Here is a 22,219-nt window from a genome sequence, read left to right as displayed (position 1 = left end):
GCCCACTAGTTCACTAGTAAGATCATTTTGAGGCCTACTAGTTGACATATAAGCCGCAAAACGCCCCTTAGCTCACTCGTAAGATCATTTTGAGGCTTGCTAGTTGACATGTAAGCCGCAAAACGCCCACTAGTTCACTAGTAAGGTCATTTTGACGCTTACTGGTTAACATGTAAGCCACAAAACGCCCACTAGTTCACTAGTAAGATCATTTTGAGGCTTACTTGTTGACATGTAAGCCGCAAAACACCCACTAGTTCACTCGTAAGATCATTTTGAGGCTTACTAGTTGACATGGGAGCCGCAAAACGCCCACTAGTTCACTAGTAAGATCATTTTAACGGTTACTAGTGAACATGTAAGGCCATAAATGTGCCCATTAGTTCGCTAGTAAGATCATTGTGAGGCTTACTAGTTGACATGTAAGCCGCAAAACGCCCACTAGTTCATTAGTAAGATCATTTTGAGGCTTACTTGTTGACATGTAAGCCGCAAAACGCCCACTAGTTCACTCGTAAGATCATTTTGAGGCTTACTAGTTGACATGTAAGCCGCAAAACGCCCACTAGTTCACTAGTAAGATCATTTGGAGGCTTACTAGTGAACATGTAAGCCACAAAAGGCTCACTAGTTCACAAGTAAGGTCATTGTGACGCTTACTAGTGAACATGTAAGCCACAAAAGAACCCACTAGTTCACTATTAAGATCATTTTGAGGCTTACTAGTTGACATGTAAGCCGCAAAACGCCCACTAGTTCACGAGTAAGATCATTTTCACGCTTACTAGTTGACATGTAAGGCCATAAATGTGCCCACTAGTTCACTAGTAAGATCATTTTGAGGCTAACTAGTTGACATGTAAGCCACAAAACGCCCACTAGTTCACTAGTAAGATCATTTGGAGGCTTACAAGTGAATATGTAAGCCACAAAACGCCCACTAGTTCACTAGTAAGATAATTTTGAGGCTTACTTGTTGACATGTAAGCCGCAAAACGCCCACTAGTTCACTCGTAAGATCATTTTGAGGCTTACTAGTTGACATGCAAGCCGCAAAACGTTCACTAGTAAGATCATTTTGACGCTTACTAGTGAACATGTAAGGCCATAAATGTGCCCACTAGTTCACTAGTAAGATCATTTTGACGCTTACTCGTGAACATGTAAGCCACAAAACGCCCACTACTATACTAGTAAGATCATTTTGAGGCTTACAAGTGAACATGTAAGGCCATAAATGTGCCCACTAGTTCACTCGTAAGATCATTTTGGGGCTTACTAGTTGACATGTAAGCCACAAAATCCCCACTAGTTCACTAGTAAGATCATTTTGAGGCTTACTAGTTGACATGTAAGCCGCAAAACGCCCACTAGTTCACTGGTAAGATCATTTTGAGGCTTACTAGTGAACATGTAAGGCCATAAATGTGCCCACTAGTTCACTAGTAAGATCATTTTGAGGCTTAGTAGTTGACCTGTAAGCCACAAAATGCCCACCAGTTCACTAGTAAGATCATTGTGAGGCTTACTAGTTGACATGTAAGCCGCAAAACGCCCACTAGTTCATTAGTAAGATCATTTTGAGGCTTACTTGTTGACATGTAAGCCGCCAAACGCCCACTAGTTCACTCGTAAGATCATTTTTAGGCTTACTAGTTGACATGCAAGCCGCAAAACGCCCACTAGTTCACTAGTAAGATCATTTTGACGCTTACTCGTGAACATGTAAGCCACAAAACGCCCACTAGTTCACTAGTAAGATCATTTTGAGGCTTACTAGTTGACATGTAAGCCACAAAATACCCACTAGTTCTCTAGTAAGATCATTTTGAGGCTTACTAGTGAAGATGTAAGCCACAAAACGCCCACTTGTTCACTAGTAAGATCATTTTGACGCTTACTAGTTAACATGTGCGCCACAAAACGCCCACTAGTTCACTAGTAAGATAATTTTGAGGCTTACTTGTTGACATGTAAGCCGCAAAACACCCACTAGTTCACTCGTAAGATCATTTTGAGGCTTACTTGTTGACATGTAAGCCGCAAAACGCCCACTAGTTCACTCGTAAGATCATTTTGAGGCTTACTAGTTGACATGCAAGCCGCAAAACGCCCACTAGTTCACTAGTAAGATCATTTTGACGCTTACTCGTGAACATGTAAGCCACAAAACGCCCACTAGTTCACTAGTAAGATCATTTTGAGGCTAACGAGTGAAGATGTAAGCCACAAAACGCCCACTAGTTCACTAGTAAGATCATTTTGACGCTTACTAGTGAACATGTAAGCCACAAAACGCTCACTAGTTCACAAGTAAGGTCATTGTGACGCTTACTAGTGAACATGTCATCCACAAATGAACCCACTAGTTCACTAGTAAGATCATTTTGAGGCTTACTAGTTGACATGTAAGCCACAAAACGCCCCTTAGCTCACTCGTAAGATCATTTTGAGGCTTACTAGTGAACATGTAAGCCACAAAACGCTCACTAGTTCACTAGTAAGGTCATTTTGACGCTTACTCGTGAACATGTAAGCCACAAAACGCCCACTAGTTCACTAGTAAGATCATTTTGAGGCTTACTATTGAACATGTAAGCCACAAAACGGCCACTAGTTCACTAGTAAGATCATTCTGACGCTTACCCGTGAACATGTAAGCCACAGAACGCCCACTAGTTCACAAGTAAGATCATTTTGAGGCTTACTAGTGAACATGTAAGCCACAAAACACTCACTAGTTCACTAGTAAGATCATTTTGACGCTTACTAGTTGACATGTAAGCCGCAAAACGCCCACTAGTTCACTCGTAAGATCATTTTGAGGCTTACTTGTTGACATGCAAGCCGCAAAACGTTCACTAGTAAGATCATTTTGACGCTTACTAGTGAACATGTAAGGCCATAAATGTGCCCACTAGTTCACTAGTAAGATCATTTTGACGCCTACTAGTGAACATGTAAGCCACAAAACACTCACTAGTTCACTAGTAAGATCATTTTGACGCTTACTAGTTGACATGTAAGCCGCAAAACGCCCACTAGTTCACTCGTAAGATCATTTTGAGGCTTACTTGTTGACATGCAAGCCGCAAAACGTTCACTAGTAAGATCATTTTGACGCTTACTAGTGAACATGTAAGGCCATAAATGTGCCCACTAGTTCACTAGTAAGATCATTTTGACGCTTACTCGTGAACATGTAAGCCACAAAACGCCCACTACTATACTAGTAAGATCATTTTGAGGCTTACAAGTGAACATGTAAGGCCATAAATGTGCCCACTAGTTCACTCGTAAGATCATTTTGGGGCTTACTTGTTGACATGTAAGCCACAAAATCCCCACTAGTTCACTAGTAAGATCATTTTGAGGCTTACTAGTTGACATGTAAGCCGCAAAACGCCCACTAGTTCACTGGTAAGATCATTTTGAGGCTTACTAGTGAACATGTAAGGCCATAAATGTGCCCACTAGTTCACTAGTAAGATCATTGTGAGGCTTACTAGTTGACATGTAAGCCGCAAAACGCTCACTAGTTCACTAGTAAGGTCATTTTGACGCTTACTCGTGAACATGTAAGCCACAAAACGGCCACTAGTTCACTAGTAAGATCATTCTGACGCTTACCCGTGAACATGTAAGCCACAGAACGCCCACTAGTTCACAAGTAAGATCATTTTGAGGCTTACTAGTGAACATGTAAACCCATAAATGTGCCCACTAGTTCACTAGTAAGATCATTTTGACGCCTACTAGTGAACATGTAAGCCACAAAACGCCCACTAGTTCATTAGTAAGATCATTTTGAGGCTTACTTGTTGACATGTAAGCCGCCAAACGCCCACTAGTTCACTCGTAAAATCATTTTGAGGCTTACTAGTTGACATGCAAGCCGCAAAACGTCCACTAGTTCACTAGTAAGATCATTTTGACGATTATTCGTGAACATGTAAGCCACAAAACGCCCACTAGTTAACTAGTAAGATCATTTTGAGGCTTACTAGTTGACATGTAAGCCACAAAACGCCCACTAGTTCACTAGTAAGATCATTTTGACGCTTATTCGTGAACATGTAAGCCACAAAACGCCCACTAGTTCTCTAGTAAGATCATTTTGAGGCTTACTAGTGAAGATGTAAGCCACAAAACGCCCACTTGTTCACTAGTAAGATCATTTTGACGCTTACTAGTTAACATGTAAGCCACAAAACGCCCACTAGTTCACTAGTAAGATAATTTTGAGGCTTACTTGTTGACATGTAAGCCGCCAAACGCCCACTAGTTCACTCGTAAAATCATTTTGAGGCTTACTAGTTGACATGCAAGCCGCAAAACGCCCACTAGTTCACTAGTAAGATCATTTTGACGCTTATTCGTGAACATGTAAGCCACAAAACGCCCACTAGTTCTCTAGTAAGATCATTTTGAGGCTTACTAGTGAAGATGTAAGCCACAAAACGCCCACTTGTTCACTAGTAAGATCATTTTGACGCTTACTAGTTAACATGTAAGCCACAAAACGCCCACTAGTTCACTAGTAAGATAATTTTGAGGCTTACTTGTTGACATGTAAGCCGCAAAACACCCACTAGTTCACTCGTAAGATCATTTTGAGGCTTACTAGTTGACATGCAAGCCGCAAAACGCCCACTAGTTCACTAGTAAGATCATTTTGACGCTTACTAGTGAACATGTAAGCCACAAAACGCCCACTAGTTCATTAGTAAGATCATTTTGAGGCTTACTTGTTGACATGTAAGGCCATAAATGTGCCCACTAGTTCACTCGTAAGATCATTTTGGGGCTTACTAGTTGACATGTAAGCCACAAAATCCCCACTAATTCACTAGTAAGATCATTTTGAGGCTTACTAGTTGACATGTAAGCCGCAAAACGCCCACTAGTTCACTGGTAAGATCATTTTGAGGCTTACTAGTGAACATGTAAGGCCATAAATGTGCCCACTAGTTCACTAGTAAGATCATTTTGAGGCTTAGTAGTTGACCTGTAAGCCACAAAATGCCCACTAGTTCACTAGTAAGATCATTGTGAGGCTTACTAGTTGACATGTAAGCCGCAAAACGCCCACTAGTTCATTAGTAAGATCATTTTGAGGCTTACTTGTTGACATGTAAGCCGCCAAACGCCCACTAGTTCACTCGTAAGATCATTTTGAGGCTTACTAGTTGACATGCAAGCCGCAAAACGCCCACTAGTTCACTAGTAAGATCATTTTGACGCTTACTCATGAACATGTAAGCCACAAAACGCCCACTAGTTCACTAGTAAGATCATTTTGAGGCTTACTAGTTGACATGTAAGCCACAAAATACCCACTAGTTCTCTAGTAAGATCATTTTGAGGCTTACTAGTGAAGATGTAAGCCACAAAACGCCCACTTGTTCACTAGTAAGATCATTTTGACGCTTACTAGTTAACATGTAAGCCACAAAACGCCCACTAGTTCACTAGTAAGATAATTTTGAGGCTTACTTGTTGACATGTAAGCCGCAAAACATCCACTAGTTCACTCGTAAGATCATTTTGAGGCTTACTAGTTGACATGCAAGCCGCAAAACGCCCACTAGTTCACTAGTAAGATCATTTTGACGCTTACTAGTGAACATGTAAGCCACAAAACCCCCACTAGTTCACTCGTAAGATCATTTTGAGGCTTACTTGTTGACATGTAAGCCGCAAAACACCCACTAGTTCACTCGTAAGATCATTTTGAGGCTTACTTGTTGACATGTAAGCCGCAAAACGCCCACTAGTTCACTCGTAAGATCATTTTGAGGCTTACTAGTTGACATGCAAGCCGCAAAACGCCCACTAGTTCACTAGTAAGATCATTTTGACGCTTACTCGTGAACATGTAAGCCACAAAACGCCCACTAGTTCACTAGTAAGATCATTTTGAGGCTAACGAGTGAAGATGTAAGCCACAAAACGCCCACTAGTTCACTAGTAAGATCATTTTGACGCTTACTAGTGAACATGTAAGCCACAAAACGCTCACTAGTTCACAAGTAAGGTCATTGTGACGCTTACTAGTGAACATGTCATCCACAAAAGAACCCACTAGTTCACTAGTAAGATCATTTTGAGGCTTACTAGTTGACATGTAAGCCACAAAACGCCCCTTAGCTCACTCGTAAGATCATTTTGAGGCTTACTAGTGAACATGTAAGCCACAAAACGCTCACTAGTTCACTAGTAAGGTCATTTTGACGCTTACTCGTGAACATGTAAGCCACAAAACGCCCACTAGTTCACTAGTAAGATCATTTTGAGGCTTACTATTGAACATGTAAGCCACAAAACGGCCACTAGTTCACTAGTAAGATCATTCTGACGCTTACCCGTGAACATGTAAGCCACAGAACGCCCACTAGTTCACAAGTAAGATCATTTTGAGGCTTACTAGTTGACATGCAAGCCGCAAAACGCCCACTAGTTCACTAGTAAGATCATTTTGACGCTTACTAGTGAACATGTAAGCCACAAAACGCCCACTAGTTCATTAGTAAGATCATTTTGAGGCTTACTTGTTGACATGTAAGGCCATAAATGTGCCCACTAGTTCACTCGTAAGATCATTTTGGGGCTTACTAGTTGACATGTAAGCCACAAAATCCCCACTAATTCACTAGTAAGATCATTTTGAGGCTTACTAGTTGACATGTAAGCCGCAAAACGCCCACTAGTTCACTGGTAAGATCATTTTGAGGCTTACTAGTGAACATGTAAGGCCATAAATGTGCCCACTAGTTCACTAGTAAGATCATTTTGAGGCTTAGTAGTTGACCTGTAAGCCACAAAATGCCCACTAGTTCACTAGTAAGATCATTGTGAGGCTTACTAGTTGACATGTAAGCCGCAAAACGCCCACTAGTTCATTAGTAAGATCATTTTGAGGCTTACTTGTTGACATGTAAGCCGCCAAACGCCCACTAGTTCACTCGTAAGATCATTTTGAGGCTTACTAGTTGACATGCAAGCCGCAAAACGCCCACTAGTTCACTAGTAAGATCATTTTGACGCTTACTCATGAACATGTAAGCCACAAAACGCCCACTAGTTCACTAGTAAGATCATTTTGAGGCTTACTAGTTGACATGTAAGCCACAAAATACCCACTAGTTCTCTAGTAAGATCATTTTGAGGCTTACTAGTGAAGATGTAAGCCACAAAACGCCCACTTGTTCACTAGTAAGATCATTTTGACGCTTACTAGTTAACATGTAAGCCACAAAACGCCCACTAGTTCACTAGTAAGATAATTTTGAGGCTTACTTGTTGACATGTAAGCCGCAAAACATCCACTAGTTCACTCGTAAGATCATTTTGAGGCTTACTAGTTGACATGCAAGCCGCAAAACGCCCACTAGTTCACTAGTAAGATCATTTTGACGCTTACTAGTGAACATGTAAGCCACAAAACCCCCACTAGTTCACTCGTAAGATCATTTTGAGGCTTACTTGTTGACATGTAAGCCGCAAAACACCCACTAGTTCACTCGTAAGATCATTTTGAGGCTTACTTGTTGACATGTAAGCCGCAAAACGCCCACTAGTTCACTCGTAAGATCATTTTGAGGCTTACTAGTTGACATGCAAGCCGCAAAACGCCCACTAGTTCACTAGTAAGATCATTTTGACGCTTACTCGTGAACATGTAAGCCACAAAACGCCCACTAGTTCACTAGTAAGATCATTTTGAGGCTAACGAGTGAAGATGTAAGCCACAAAACGCCCACTAGTTCACTAGTAAGATCATTTTGACGCTTACTAGTGAACATGTAAGCCACAAAACGCTCACTAGTTCACAAGTAAGGTCATTGTGACGCTTACTAGTGAACATGTCATCCACAAAAGAACCCACTAGTTCACTAGTAAGATCATTTTGAGGCTTACTAGTTGACATGTAAGCCACAAAACGCCCCTTAGCTCACTCGTAAGATCATTTTGAGGCTTACTAGTGAACATGTAAGCCACAAAACGCTCACTAGTTCACTAGTAAGGTCATTTTGACGCTTACTCGTGAACATGTAAGCCACAAAACGCCCACTAGTTCACTAGTAAGATCATTTTGAGGCTTACTATTGAACATGTAAGCCACAAAACGGCCACTAGTTCACTAGTAAGATCATTCTGACGCTTACCCGTGAACATGTAAGCCACAGAACGCCCACTAGTTCACAAGTAAGATCATTTTGAGGCTTACTAGTGAACATGTAAACCCATAAATGTGCCCACTAGTTCACTAGTAAGATCATTTTGACGCCTACTAGTGAACATGTAAGCCACAAAACACTCACTAGTTCACTAGTAAGATCATTTTGACGCTTACTAGTTGACATGTAAGCCGCAAAACGCCCACTAGTTCACTCGTAAGATCATTTTGAGGCTTACTAGTTGACATGCAAGCCGCAAAACGTTCACTAGTAAGATCATTTTGACGCTTACTAGTGAACATGTAAGGCCATAAATGTGCCCACTAGTTCACTAGTAAGATCATTTTGACGCTTACTCGTGAACATGTAAGCCACAAAACGCCCACTACTATACTAGTAAGATCATTTTGAGGCTTACAAGTGAACATGTAAGGCCATAAATGTGCCCACTAGTTCACTCGTAAGATCATTTTGGGGCTTACTAGTTGACATGTAAGCCACAAAATCCCCACTAGTTCACTAGTAAGATCATTTTGAGGCTTACTAGTTGACATGTAAGCCGCAAAACGCCCACTAGTTCACTGGTAAGATCATTTTGAGGCTTACTAGTGAACATGTAAGGCCATAAATGTGCCCACTAGTTCACTAGTAAGATCATTGTGAGGCTTACTAGTTGACATGTAAGCCGCAAAACGCCCACTAGTACATTAGTAAGATCATTTTGAGGCTTACTTGTTGACATGTAAGCCGCCAAACGCCCACTAGTTCACTCGTAAAATCATTTTGAGGCTTACTAGTTGACATGCAAGCCGCAAAACGCCCACTAGTTCACTAGTAAGATCATTTTGACGCTTACTCGTGAACATGTAAGCCACAAAACGCCCACTAGTTCACTAGTAAGATCATTTTGAGGCTTACTAGTTGACATGTAAGCCACAAAATACCCACTAGTTCTCTAGTAAGATCATTTTGAGGCTTACTAGTGAAGATGTAAGCCACAAAACGCCCACTTGTTCACTAGTAAGATCATTTTGACGCTTACTAGTTAACATGTAAGCCACAAAACGCCCACTAGTTCACTAGTAAGATAATTTTGAGGCTTACTTGTTGACATGTAAGCCGCAAAACACCCACTAGTTCACTCGTAAGATCATTTTGAGGCTTACTAGTTGACATGCAAGCCGCAAAACGCCCACTAGTTCACTAGTAAGATCATTTTGACGCTTACTAGTGAACATGTAAGCCACAAAACGCCCACTAGTTCATTAGTAAGATCATTTTGAGGCTTACTTGTTGACATGTAAGCCGCAAAACGGCCACTAGTTCACTAGTAAGATCATTTTGACGCTTACTCGTGAACATGTAAGCCACAAAACGCCCAAGAGTTCACTGGTAAGATCATTTTGAGGCTTATTAGTTGACATGTAAGCCACAAAATCCCCACTAGTTCACTAGTAAGATCATTTTGAGGCTTACTAGTTTACATATAAGCCGCAAAACCCCCACTAGTTCACTGGTAAGATCATTTTGAGGCTTACTAGTGAACATGTAAGGCCATAAATGTGCCCACTAGTTCACTAGTAAGATCATTGTGAGGCTTACTAGTTGACATGTAAACCGCAAAACGCCCACTAGTTCATTAGTAAGATCATTTTGAGGCTTACTTGTTGACATGTAAGCCGCCAAACGCCCACTAGTTCACTCGTAAGATCATTTTGAGGCTTACTAGTGAACATGTAAGCCGCAAAACGCACACTAGTTCACTAGTAAGATCATTTTGAGGCTTACTAGTTGACATGTAAGCCGCAAAACGCCTACTAGTTCACTAGTAAGATCATTTTGACGCTTACTAGTGAACATGTAAGGCCATAAATGTGCCTGCTAGTTCACTAGTAAGATCATTTTGACGCTTACTAGTTGACATATAAGCCGCATAACGCCCCTTAGCTCACTCGTAAGATCATTTTGAGGCTTACTAGTTGACATGTAAGCCGCAAAAACCTACTAGTTCACTAGTAAGATCATTTTGACGCTTACTCGTGAACATGTAAGCCACAAATTGTCACTAGTTCACTAGTAAGGTCATTTTGACGCTTACTAGTTAACATGTAAGCCACAAAACGGCCACTAGTTCACTAGTAAGATCATTTTGAGGCTTACTTGTTGACATGTAAGCCGCAAAACACCCACTTGTTCACTCGTAAGATCATTTTGAGGCTTACTAGTTGACATGCAAGCCGCAAAACGCCCACTAGTTCACTAGTAAGATCATTTTGACGCTTACTAGTGAACATGTAAGGCCATAAATGTGCCCACTAGTTCACTAGTAAGATCATTTTGAGGCTTACTAGTTGACATGTAAGCCACAAACGCCCACTAGTTCACTAGTAAGATCATTTATAGGCTTACGAGTGAAGATGTAAGCCACAAAACGCCCACTAGTTTACTAGTAAGGTCATTTTGACGCTCACTAGTGAACATGTAAGCCACAAAACGCTCACTAATTCACTAATAAGGTCATTTTGATGCTTACTAGTGAACATGTAAGCCACAAAACGCCCACTAGTTCATTAGTAAGATCATTTTGAGGCTTACTTGTTGACATGTAAGCCGCAAAACTCCCACTAGTTCACTCGTAAGATCATTTTGAGGCTTACTAGTTGACATGCAAGCCGCAAAACATAAGATCATTTTGACGCTTACTCGTGAACATGTAAGCCACAAAACGCCCACTACTATACTAGTAAGATCATTTTGAGGCTTACAAGTGAACATGTAAGGCCATAAATGTGCCCACTAGTTCACTCGTAAGATCATTTTGAGGCTTACTAGTTGACATGTAAGCCGCAAAACGCCCACTAGTTCACTGGTAAGATCATTTTGAGGCTTACTAGTGAACATGTAAGGCCATAAATGTGCCCACTAGTTCACTAGTAAGATCATTTTGAGGCTTAGTAGTTGACCTGTAAGCCACAAAATGCCCACTAGTTCACTAGTAAGATCATTGTGAGGCTTACTAGTTGACATGTAAGCCGCAAAACGCCCACTAGTTCATTAGTAAGATCATTTTGAGGCTTACTTGTTGACATGTAAGCCGCCAAACGCCCACTAGTTCACTCGTAAGATCATTTTGAGGCTTACTAGTTGACATGCAAGCCGCAAAACGCCCACTAGTTCACTAGTAAGATCATTTTGACGCTTACTCGTGAACATGTAAGCCACAAAACGCCCACTAGTTCACTAGTAAGATCATTTTGAGGCTTACTAGTTGACATGTAAGCCACAAAATACCCACTAGTTCTCTAGTAAGATCATTTTGAGGCTTACTAGTGAAGATGTAAGCCACAAAACGCCCACTTGTTCACTAGTAAGATCATTTTGACGCTTACTAGTTAACATGTAAGCCACAAAACGCCCACTAGTTCACTAGTAAGATAATTTTGAGGCTTACTTGTTGACATGTAAGCCGCAAAACATCCACTAGTTCACTCGTAAGATCATTTTGAGGCTTACTAGTTGACATGCAAGCCGCAAAACGCCCACTAGTTCACTAGTAAGATCATTTTGACGCTTACTAGTGAACATGTAAGCCATAAAACCCCCACTAGTTCACTCGTAAGATCATTTTGAGGCTTACTTGTTGACATGTAAGCCGCAAAACACCCACTAGTTCACTCGTAAGATCATTTTGAGGCTTACTTGTTGACATGTAAGCCGCAAAACGCCCACTAGTTCACTCGTAAGATCATTTTGAGGCTTACTAGTTGACATGCAAGCCGCCAAACGCCCACTAGTTCACTAGTAAGATCATTTTGACGCTTACTCGTGAACATGTAAGCCACAAAACGCCCACTAGTTCACTAGTAAGATCATTTTGAGGCTAACGAGTGAAGATGTAAGCCACAAAACGCCCACTAGTTCACTAGTAAGATCATTTTGACGCTTACTAGTGAACATGTAAGCCACAAAACGCTCACTAGTTCACAAGTAAGGTCATTGTGACGCTTACTAGTGAACATGTCATCCACAAATGAACCCACTAGTTCACTAGTAAGATCATTTTGAGGCTTACTAGTTGACATGTAAGCCACAAAACGCCCCTTAGCTCACTCGTAAGATCATTTTGAGGATTACTAGTGAACATGTAAGCCACAAAACGCTCACTAGTTCACTAGTAAGGTCATTTTGACGCTTACTCGTGAACATGTAAGCCACAAAACGCCCACTAGTTCACTAGTAAGATCATTTTGAGGCTTACTATTGAACATGTAAGCCACAAAACGGCCACTAGTTCACTAGTAAGATCATTCTGACGCTTACCCGTGAACATGTAAGCCACAGAACGCCCACTAGTTCACAAGTAAGATCATTTTGAGGCTTACTAGTGAACATGTAAACCCATAAATGTGCCCACTAGTTCACTAGTAAGATCATTTTGACGCCTACTAGTGAACATGTAAGCCACAAAACACTCACTAGTTCACTAGTAAGATCATTTTGACGCTTACTAGTTGACATGTAAGCCGCAAAACGCCCACTAGTTCACTCGTAAGATCATTTTGAGGCTTACTAGTTGACATGCAAGCCGCAAAACGTTCACTAGTAAGATCATTTTGACGCTTACTAGTGAACATGTAAGGCCATAAATGTGCCCACTAGTTCACTAGTAAGATCATTTTGACGCTTACTCGTGAACATGTAAGCCACAAAACGCCCACTACTATACTAGTAAGATCATTTTGAGGCTTACAAGTGAACATGTAAGGCCATAAATGTGCCCACTAGTTCACTCGTAAGATCATTTTGGGGCTTACTAGTTGACATGTAAGCCACAAAATCCCCACTAGTTCACTAGTAAGATCATTTTGAGGCTTACTAGTTGACATGTAAGCCGCAAAACGCCCACTAGTTCACTGGTAAGATCATTTTGAGGCTTACTAGTGAACATGTAAGGCCATAAATGTGCCCACTAGTTCACTAGTAAGATCATTGTGAGGCTTACTAGTTGACATGTAAGCCGCAAAACGCTCACTAGTTCACTAGTAAGGTCATTTTGACGCTTACTCGTGAACATGTAAGCCACAAAACGCCCACTAGTTCACTAGTAAGATCATTTTGAGGCTTACTATTGAACATGTAAGCCACAAAACGGCCACTAGTTCACTAGTAAGATCATTCTGACGCTTACCCGTGAACATGTAAGCCACAGAACGCCCACTAGTTCACAAGTAAGATCATTTTGAGGCTTACTAGTGAACATGTAAACCCATAAATGTGCCCACTAGTTCACTAGTAAGATCATTTTGACGCCTACTAGTGAACATGTAAGCCACAAAACACTCACTAGTTCACTAGTAAGATCATTTTGACGCTTACTAGTTGACATGTAAGCCGCAAAACGCCCACTAGTTCACTCGTAAGATCATTTTCAGGCTTACTAGTTGACATGCAAGCCGCAAAACGTTCACTAGTAAGATCATTTTGACGCTTACTAGTGAACATGTAAGGCCATAAATGTGCCCACTAGTTCACTAGTAAGATCATTTTGACGCTTACTCGTGAACATGTAAGCCACAAAACGCCCACTACTATACTAGTAAGATCATTTTGAGGCTTACAAGTGAACATGTAAGGCCATAAATGTGCCCACTAGTTCACTCGTAAGATCATTTTGGGGCTTACTAGTTGACATGTAAGCCACAAAATCCCCACAAGTTCACTAGTAAGATCATTTTGAGGCTTACTAGTTGACATGTAAGCCGCAAAACGCCCACTAGTTCACTGGTAAGATCATTTTGAGGCTTACTAGTGAACATGTAAGGCCATAAATGTGCCCACTAGTTCACTAGTAAGATCATTGTGAGGCTTACTAGTTGACATGTAAGCCGCAAAACGCCCACTAGTTCATTAGTAAGATCATTTTGAGGCTTACTTGTTGACATGTAAGCCGCCAAACGCCCACTAGTTCACTCGTAAAATCATTTTGAGGCTTACTAGTTGACATGCAAGCCGCAAAACGCCCACTAGTTCACTAGTAAGATCATTTTGACGCTTACTCGTGAACATGTAAGCCACAAAACGCCCACTAGTTCACTAGTAAGATCATTTTGAGGCTTACTAGTTGACATGTAAGCCACAAAATACCCACTAGTTCTCTAGTAAGATCATTTTGAGGCTTACTAGTGAAGATGTAAGCCACAAAACGCCCACTTGTTCACTAGTAAGATCATTTTGACGCTTACTAGTTAACATGTAAGCCACAAAACGCCCACTAGTTCACTAGTAAGATAATTTTGAGGCTTACTTGTTGACATGTAAGCCGCAAAACACCCACTAGTTCACTCGTAAGATCATTTTGAGGCTTACTAGTTGACATGCAAGCCGCAAAACGCCCACTAGTTCACTAGTAAGATCATTTTGACGCTTACTAGTGAACATGTAAGCCACAAAACCCCCACTACTTCACTCGTAAGATCATTTTGAGGCTTACTTGTTGACATGTAAGCCGCAAAACACCCACTAGTTCACTCGTAAGATCATTTTGAGGCTTACTTGTTGACATGTAAGCCGCAAAACGCCCACTAGTTCACTCGTAAGATCATTTTGGGGCTTACTAGTTGACATGTAAGCCACAAAATCCCCACAAGTTCACTAGTAAGATCATTTTGAGGCTTACTAGTTGACATGTAAGCCGCAAAACGCCCACTAGTTCACTGGTAAGATCATTTTGAGGCTTACTAGTGAACATGTAAGGCCATAAATGTGCCCACTAGTTCACTAGTAAGATCATTGTGAGGCTTACTAGTTGACATGTAAGCCGCAAAACGCCCACTAGTTCATTAGTAAGATCATTTTGAGGCTTACTTGTTGACATGTAAGCCGCCAAACGCCCACTAGTTCACTCGTAAAATCATTTTGAGGCTTACTAGTTGACATGCAAGCCGCAAAACGCCCACTAGTTCACTAGTAAGATCATTTTGACGCTTACTCGTGAACATGTAAGCCACAAAACGCCCACTAGTTCACTAGTAAGATCATTTTGAGGCTTACTAGTCTACATGTAAGCCACAAAATACCCACTAGTTCTCTAGTAAGATCATTTTGAGGCTTACTAGTGAAGATGTAAGCCACAAAACGCCCACTTGTTCACTAGTAAGATCATTTTGACGCTTACTAGTTAACATGTAAGCCACAAAACGCCCACTAGTTCACTAGTAAGATAATTTTGAGGCTTACTTGTTGACATGTAAGCCGCAAAACACCCACTAGTTCACTCGTAAGATCATTTTGAGGCTTACTAGTTGACATGCAAGCCGCAAAACGCCCACTAGTTCACTAGTAAGATCATTTTGACGCTTACTAGTGAACATGTAAGCCACAAAACGCCCACTAGTTCATTAGTAAGATCATTTTGAGGCTTACTTGTTGACATGTAAGGCCATAAATGTGCCCACTAGTTCACTCGTAAGATCATTTTGGGGCTTACTAGTTGACATGTAAGCCACAAAATCCCCACTAGTTCACTAGTAAGATCATTTTGAGGCTTACTAGTTGACATGTAAGCCGCAAAACGCCCACTAGTTCACTGGTAAGATCATTTTGAGGCTTACTAGTGAACATGTAAGGCCATAAATGTGCCCACTAGTTCACTAGTAAGATCATTTTGAGGCTTAGTAGTTGACCTGCCAGCCACAAAATGCCCACTAGTTCACTAGTAAGATCATTGTGAGGCTTACTAGTTGACATGTAAGCCGCAAAACGCCCACTAGTTCATTAGTAAGATCATTTTGAGGCTTACTTGTTGACATGTAAGCCGCCAAACGCCCACTAGTTCACTCGTAAGATCATTTTGAGGCTTACTAGTTGACATGCAAGCCGCAAAACGCCCACTAGTTCACTAGTAAGATCATTTTGACGCTTACTCATGAACATGTAAGCCACAAAACGCCCACTAGTTCACTAGTAAGATCATTTTGAGGCTTACTAGTGAAGATGTAAGCCACAAAACGCCCACTTGTTCACTAGTAAGATCATTTTGACGCTTACTAGTTAACATGTAAGCCACAAAACGCCCAATAGTTCACTAGTAAGATAATTTTGAGGCTTACTTGTTGACATGTAAGCCGCAAAACATCCACTAGTTCACTCGTAAGATCATTTTGAGGCTTACTAGTTGACATGCAAGCCGCAAAACGCCCACTAGTTCACTAGTAAGATCATTTTGACGCTTACTAGTGAACATGTAAGCCACAAAACCCCCACTAGTTCACTCGTAAGATTATTTTGAGGCTTACTTGTTGACATGTAAGCCGCAAAACACCCACTAGTTCACTCGTAAGATCATTTTGAGGCTTACTTGTTGACATGTAAGCCGCAAAACGCCCACTAGTTCACTCGTAAGATCATTTTGAGGCTTACTAGTTGACATGCAAGCCGCAAAACGCCCACTAGTTCACTTGTAAGATCATTTTGACGCTTACTCGTGAACATGTAAGCCACAAAACGCCCACTAGTTCACTAGTAAGATCATTTTGAGGCTAACGAGTGAAGATGTAAGCCACAAAACGCCCACTAGTTCACTAGTAAGATCATTTTGACGCTTACTAGTGAACATGTAAGCCACAAAACGCTCACTAGTTCACAAGTAAGGTCATTGTGACGCTTACTAGTGAACATGTCATCCACAAAAGAACCCACTAGTTCACTAGTAAGATCATTTTGAGGCTTACTAGTTGACATGTAAGCCACAAAACGCCCCTTAGCTCACTCGTAAGATCATTTTGAGGCTTACTAGTGAACATGTAAGCCACAAAACGCTCACTAGTTCACTAGTAAGGTCATTTTGACGCTTACTCGTGAACATGTAAGCCACAAAACGCCCACTAGTTCACTAGTAAGATCATTTTGAGGCTTACTATTGAACATGTAAGCCACAAAACGGCCACTAGTTCACTAGTAAGATCATTCTGACGCTTACCCGTGAACATGTAAGCCACAGAACGCCCACTAGTTCACAAGTAAGATCATTTTGAGGCTTACTAGTGAACATGTAAACCCATAAATGTGCCCACTAGTTCACTAGTAAGATCATTTTGACGCCTACTAGTGAACATGTAAGCCACAAAACACTCACTAGTTCACTAGTAAGATCATTTTGACGCTTACTAGTTGACATGTAAGCCGCAAAACGCCCACTAGTTCACTCGTAAGATCATTTTGAGGCTTACTAGTTGACATGCAAGCCGCAAAATGTTCACTAGTAAGATCATTTTGACGCTTACTAGTGAACATGTAAGGCCATAAATGTGCCCACTAGTTCACTAGTAAGATCATTTTGACGCTTACTCGTGAACATGTAAGCCACAAAACGCCCACTACTATACTAGTAAGATCATTTTGAGGCTTACAAGTGAACATGTAAGGCCATAAATGTGCCCACTAGTTCACTCGTAAGATCATTTTGGGGCTTACTAGTTGACATGTAAGCCACAAAATCCACACTAGTTCACTAGTAAGATCATTTTGAGGCTTACTAGTTGACATGTAAGCCGCAAAACGCCCACTAGTTCACTGGTAAGATCATTTTGAGGCTTACTAGTGAACATGTAAGGCCATAAATGTGCCCACTAGTTCACTAGTAAGATCATTGTGAGGCTTACTAGTTGACATGTAAGCCGCAAAACGCCCACTAGTTCATTAGTAAGATCATTTTGAGGCTTACTTGTTGACATGTAAGCCGCCAAACGCCCACTAGTTCACTCGTAAAATCATTTTGAGGCTTACTAGTTGACATGCAAGCCGCAAAACGCCCACTAGTTCACTAGTAAGATCATTTTGACGCTTACTCGTGAACATGTAAGCCACAAAACGCCCACTAGTTCACTAGTAAGATCATTTTGAGGCTTACTAGTTGACATGTAAGCCACAAAATACCCACTAGTTCTCTAGTAAGATCATTTTGAGGCTTACTAGTGAAGATGTAAGCCACAAAACGCCCACTTGTTCACTAGTAAGATCATTTTGACGCTTACTAGTTAACATGTAAGCCACAAAACGCCCACTAGTTCACTAGTAAGATAATTTTGAGGCTTACTTGTTGACATATAAGCCGCAAAACACCCACTAGTTCACTCGTAAGATCATTTTGAGGCTTACTAGTTGACATGCAAGCCGCAAAACGCCCACTAGTTCACTAGTAAGATCATTTTGACGCTTACTAGTGAACATGTAAGCCACAAAACGCCCACTAGTTCATTAGTAAGATCATTTTGAGGCTTACTTGTTGACATGTAAGCCGCAAAACGGCCACTAGTTCACTAGTAAGATCATTTTGACGCTTACTCGTGAACATGTAAGCCACAAAACGCCCAAGAGTTCACTGGTAAGATCATTTTGAGGCTTATTAGTTGACATGTAAGCCACAAAATCCCCACTAGTTCACTAGTAAGATCATTTTGAGGCTTACTAGTTTACATATAAGCCGCAAAACGCCCACTAGTTCATTAGTAAGATCATTTTGAGGCTTACTTGTTGACATGTAAGCCGCCAAACGCCCACTAGTTCACTCGTAAGATCATTTTGAGGCTTACTAGTGAACATGTAAGCCGCAAAACGCCTACTAGTTCACTAGTAAGATCATTTTGACGCTTACTAGTGAACATGTAAGGCCATAAATGTGCCTGCTAGTTCACTAGTAAGATCATTTTGACGCTTACTAGTTGACATATAAGCCGCATAACGCCCCTTAGCTCACTCGTAAGATCATTTTGAGGCTTACTAGTTGACATGTAAGCCGCAAAAACCTACTAGTTCACTAGTAAGATCATTTTGACGCTTACTCGTGAACATGTAAGCCACAAATTGTCACTAGTTCACTAGTAAGGTCATTTTGACGCTTACTAGTTAACATGTAAGCCACAAAACGGCCACTAGTTCACTAGTAAGATCATTTTGAGGCTTACTTGTTGACATGTAAGCCGCAAAACACCCACTTGTTCACTCGTAAGATCATTTTGAGGCTTACTAGTTGACATGCAAGCCGCAAAACGCCCACTAGTTCACTAGTAAGATCATTTTGACGCTTACTAGTGAACATGTAAGGCCATAAATGTGCCCACTAGTTCACTAGTAAGATCATTTTGAGGCTTACTAGTTGACATGTAAGCCACAAACGCCCACTAGTTCACTAGTAAGATCATTTATAGGCTTACGAGTGAAGATGTAAGCCACAAAACGCCCACTAGTTTACTAGTAAGGTCATTTTGATGCTTACTAGTGAACATGTAAGCCACAAAACGCTCACTAATTCACTAGTAAGGTCATTTTGATGCTTACTAGTGAACATGTAAGCCACAAAACGCCCACTAGTTCATTAGTAAGATCATTTTGAGGCTTACTTGTTGACATGTAAGCCGCAAAACTCCCACTAGTTCACTCGTAAGATCATTTTGAGGCTTACTAGTTGACATGCAAGCCGCAAAACATAAGATCATTTTGACGCTTACTCGTGAACATGTAAGCCACAAAATGCCCACTACTATACTAGTAAGATCATTTTGAGGCTTACAAGTGAACATGTAAGGCCATAAATGTGCCCACTAGTTCACTCGTAAGATCATTTTGAGGCTTACTAGTTGACATGTAAGCCGCAAAACGCCCACTAGTTCACTGGTAAGATCATTTTGAGGCTTACTAGTGAACATGTAAGGCCATTAATGTGCCCACTAGTTCACTAGTAAGATCATTTTGAGGCTTCGTTGTTGACATGTAAGCCGCAAAACTCCCACTAGTTCACTCGTAAGATCATTTTGAGGCTTACTAGTTGACATGCAAGACGCAAAACACCCACTAGTTCACTAGTAAGATCATTTTGACGCTTACTCGTGAACATGTAAGCCACAAAACGCCCACTAGTTCACTAGTAAGGTCATTTTGACGCTTACTAGTGAACACGTAAGCCACAAAACGCCCACTACTATACTAGTAAGGTCATTTTGACGCTTACTAGTGAACATGTAAGCCACAAAACGCCCACTACTATACTAGTAAGATCATTTTGAGGCTTACAAGTGAACATGTAAGGCCATAAATGTGCCCACTAGTTCACTCGTAAGATCATTTTGGGGCTTACTAGTTGACATGTAAGCCACAAAATCCCCACTAGTTCACTAGTAAGATCATTTTGAGGCTTACTAGTTGACATGTAAGCCGCAAAACGCCCACTAGTTCACTGGTAAGATCATTTTGAGGCTTACTAGTGAACATGTAAGGCCATAAATGTGCCCACTAGTTCACTAGTAAGATCATTTTGAGGCTAACTAGTTGACATGTAAGCCACAAAACGCCCACGAGTTCACTCGTAAGATCATTTTGAGGCTTACAAGTGAAGATGTAAGCCACAAAACGCCCACTAGTTTACTAGTAAGATCATTTTGACGCTTACTAGTGAACACGTAAGGCCATAAATGTGCCCACTAGTTCACTAGTAAGATCATATTGAGGCTTACTATTTGACACGTAAGCCACAAAACGCCCACTAGTTCACTAGTATAATCATTTTGAGGCTTACTAGTGAACATGTAAGCAACAAAACGCCCACTAGTTCACTAGTAAGATCATTTTGACGCTTACTAGTGATCATGTAAGCCACAAAACGCTCACTAGTTCACTAGTAAGGTCATTTTGACGCTTACTCGTGAACATGTAAGCCACAAATTGTCACTAGTTCACTAGTAAGGTCATTTTGACGCTTACTAGTTAACATGTAAGCCACAAAAGGCCCACTAGTTCACGAGTAAGATCATTTTGAGGCTTACTAGTGAACATGTAAGCCACAAAACGTCCACTAGTTCACTAGTAAGATCATTTTGAGGCTTACTAGTGAACATGTAAGGCCATAAATGTGCCCACTAGTTCACTAGTAAGATCATTTTGAGGCTTAGTAGTTGACATGTAAGCCACAAAATGCCCACTAGTTCACTAGTAAGATCATTGTGATGCTTACTAGTTGACATGTAAGCCGCAAAACGCCCACTAGTTCATTAGTAAGATCATTTTGAGGCTTACTTGTTGACATGTAAGTCGCAAAACGCCCACTAGTTCACTCGTAAGATCATTTTGAGGCTTACTAGTTGACATGCAAGCCGCAAAACGCCCACTAGTTCACTAGTAAGATCATTTTGACGCTTACTCGTGAACATGTAAGCCACAAAACGCCCACTAGTTCACTAGTAAGATCATTTTGAGGCTTACTAGTGAACATGTAAGGCCATAAATGTGCCCACTAGTTCACTAGTAAGATCATTTTGAGGCTTACTAGTTGACATGTAAGCCACAAAATGCCCACTAGTTCACTAGTATAATCATTTTGAGGCTTACTAGTGAACATGTAAGCAACAAAACGCCCACTAGTTCACTAGTAAGATCATTTTGACGCTTACTAGTGAACATGTAAGCCACAAAACGCTCACTAGTTCACTAGTAAGGTCATTTTGACGCTTACTCGTGAACATGTAAGCCACAAATTGTCACTAGTTCACTAGTAAGGTCATTTTGACGCTTACTAGTTAACATGTAAGCCACAAAAGGCCCACTAGTTCACTAGTAAGATCATTTTGAGGCTTACTAGTGAACATGTAAGCCACAAAACGTCCACTAGTTCACTAGTAAGATCATTTTGAGGCTTACTAGTGAACATGTAAGGCCATAAATGTGCCCACTAGTTCACTAGTAAGATCATTTTGAGGCTTAGTAGTTGACATGTAAGCCACAAAATGCCCACTAGTTCACTAGTAAGATCATTGTGAGGCTTACTAGTTACCATGTAAGCCGCAAAACGCCCACTAGTTCATTAGTAAGATCATTTTGAGGCTTACTTGTTGACATGTAAGTCGCAAAACGCCCACTAGTTCACTCGTAAGATCATTTTGAGGCTTACTAGTTGACATGCAAGCCGCAAAACGCCCACTAGTTCACTAGTAAGATCATTTTGACGCTTACTCGTGAACATGTAAGCCACAAAACGCCCACTAGTTCACTAG

Source organism: Hippocampus zosterae, chromosome 4 (assembly GCF_025434085.1).
Source record: "Hippocampus zosterae strain Florida chromosome 4, ASM2543408v3, whole genome shotgun sequence".
NCBI lineage: Eukaryota > Metazoa > Chordata > Actinopteri > Syngnathiformes > Syngnathidae > Hippocampus > Hippocampus zosterae.
Note: the sequence above shows the minus strand (reverse complement) of the source record.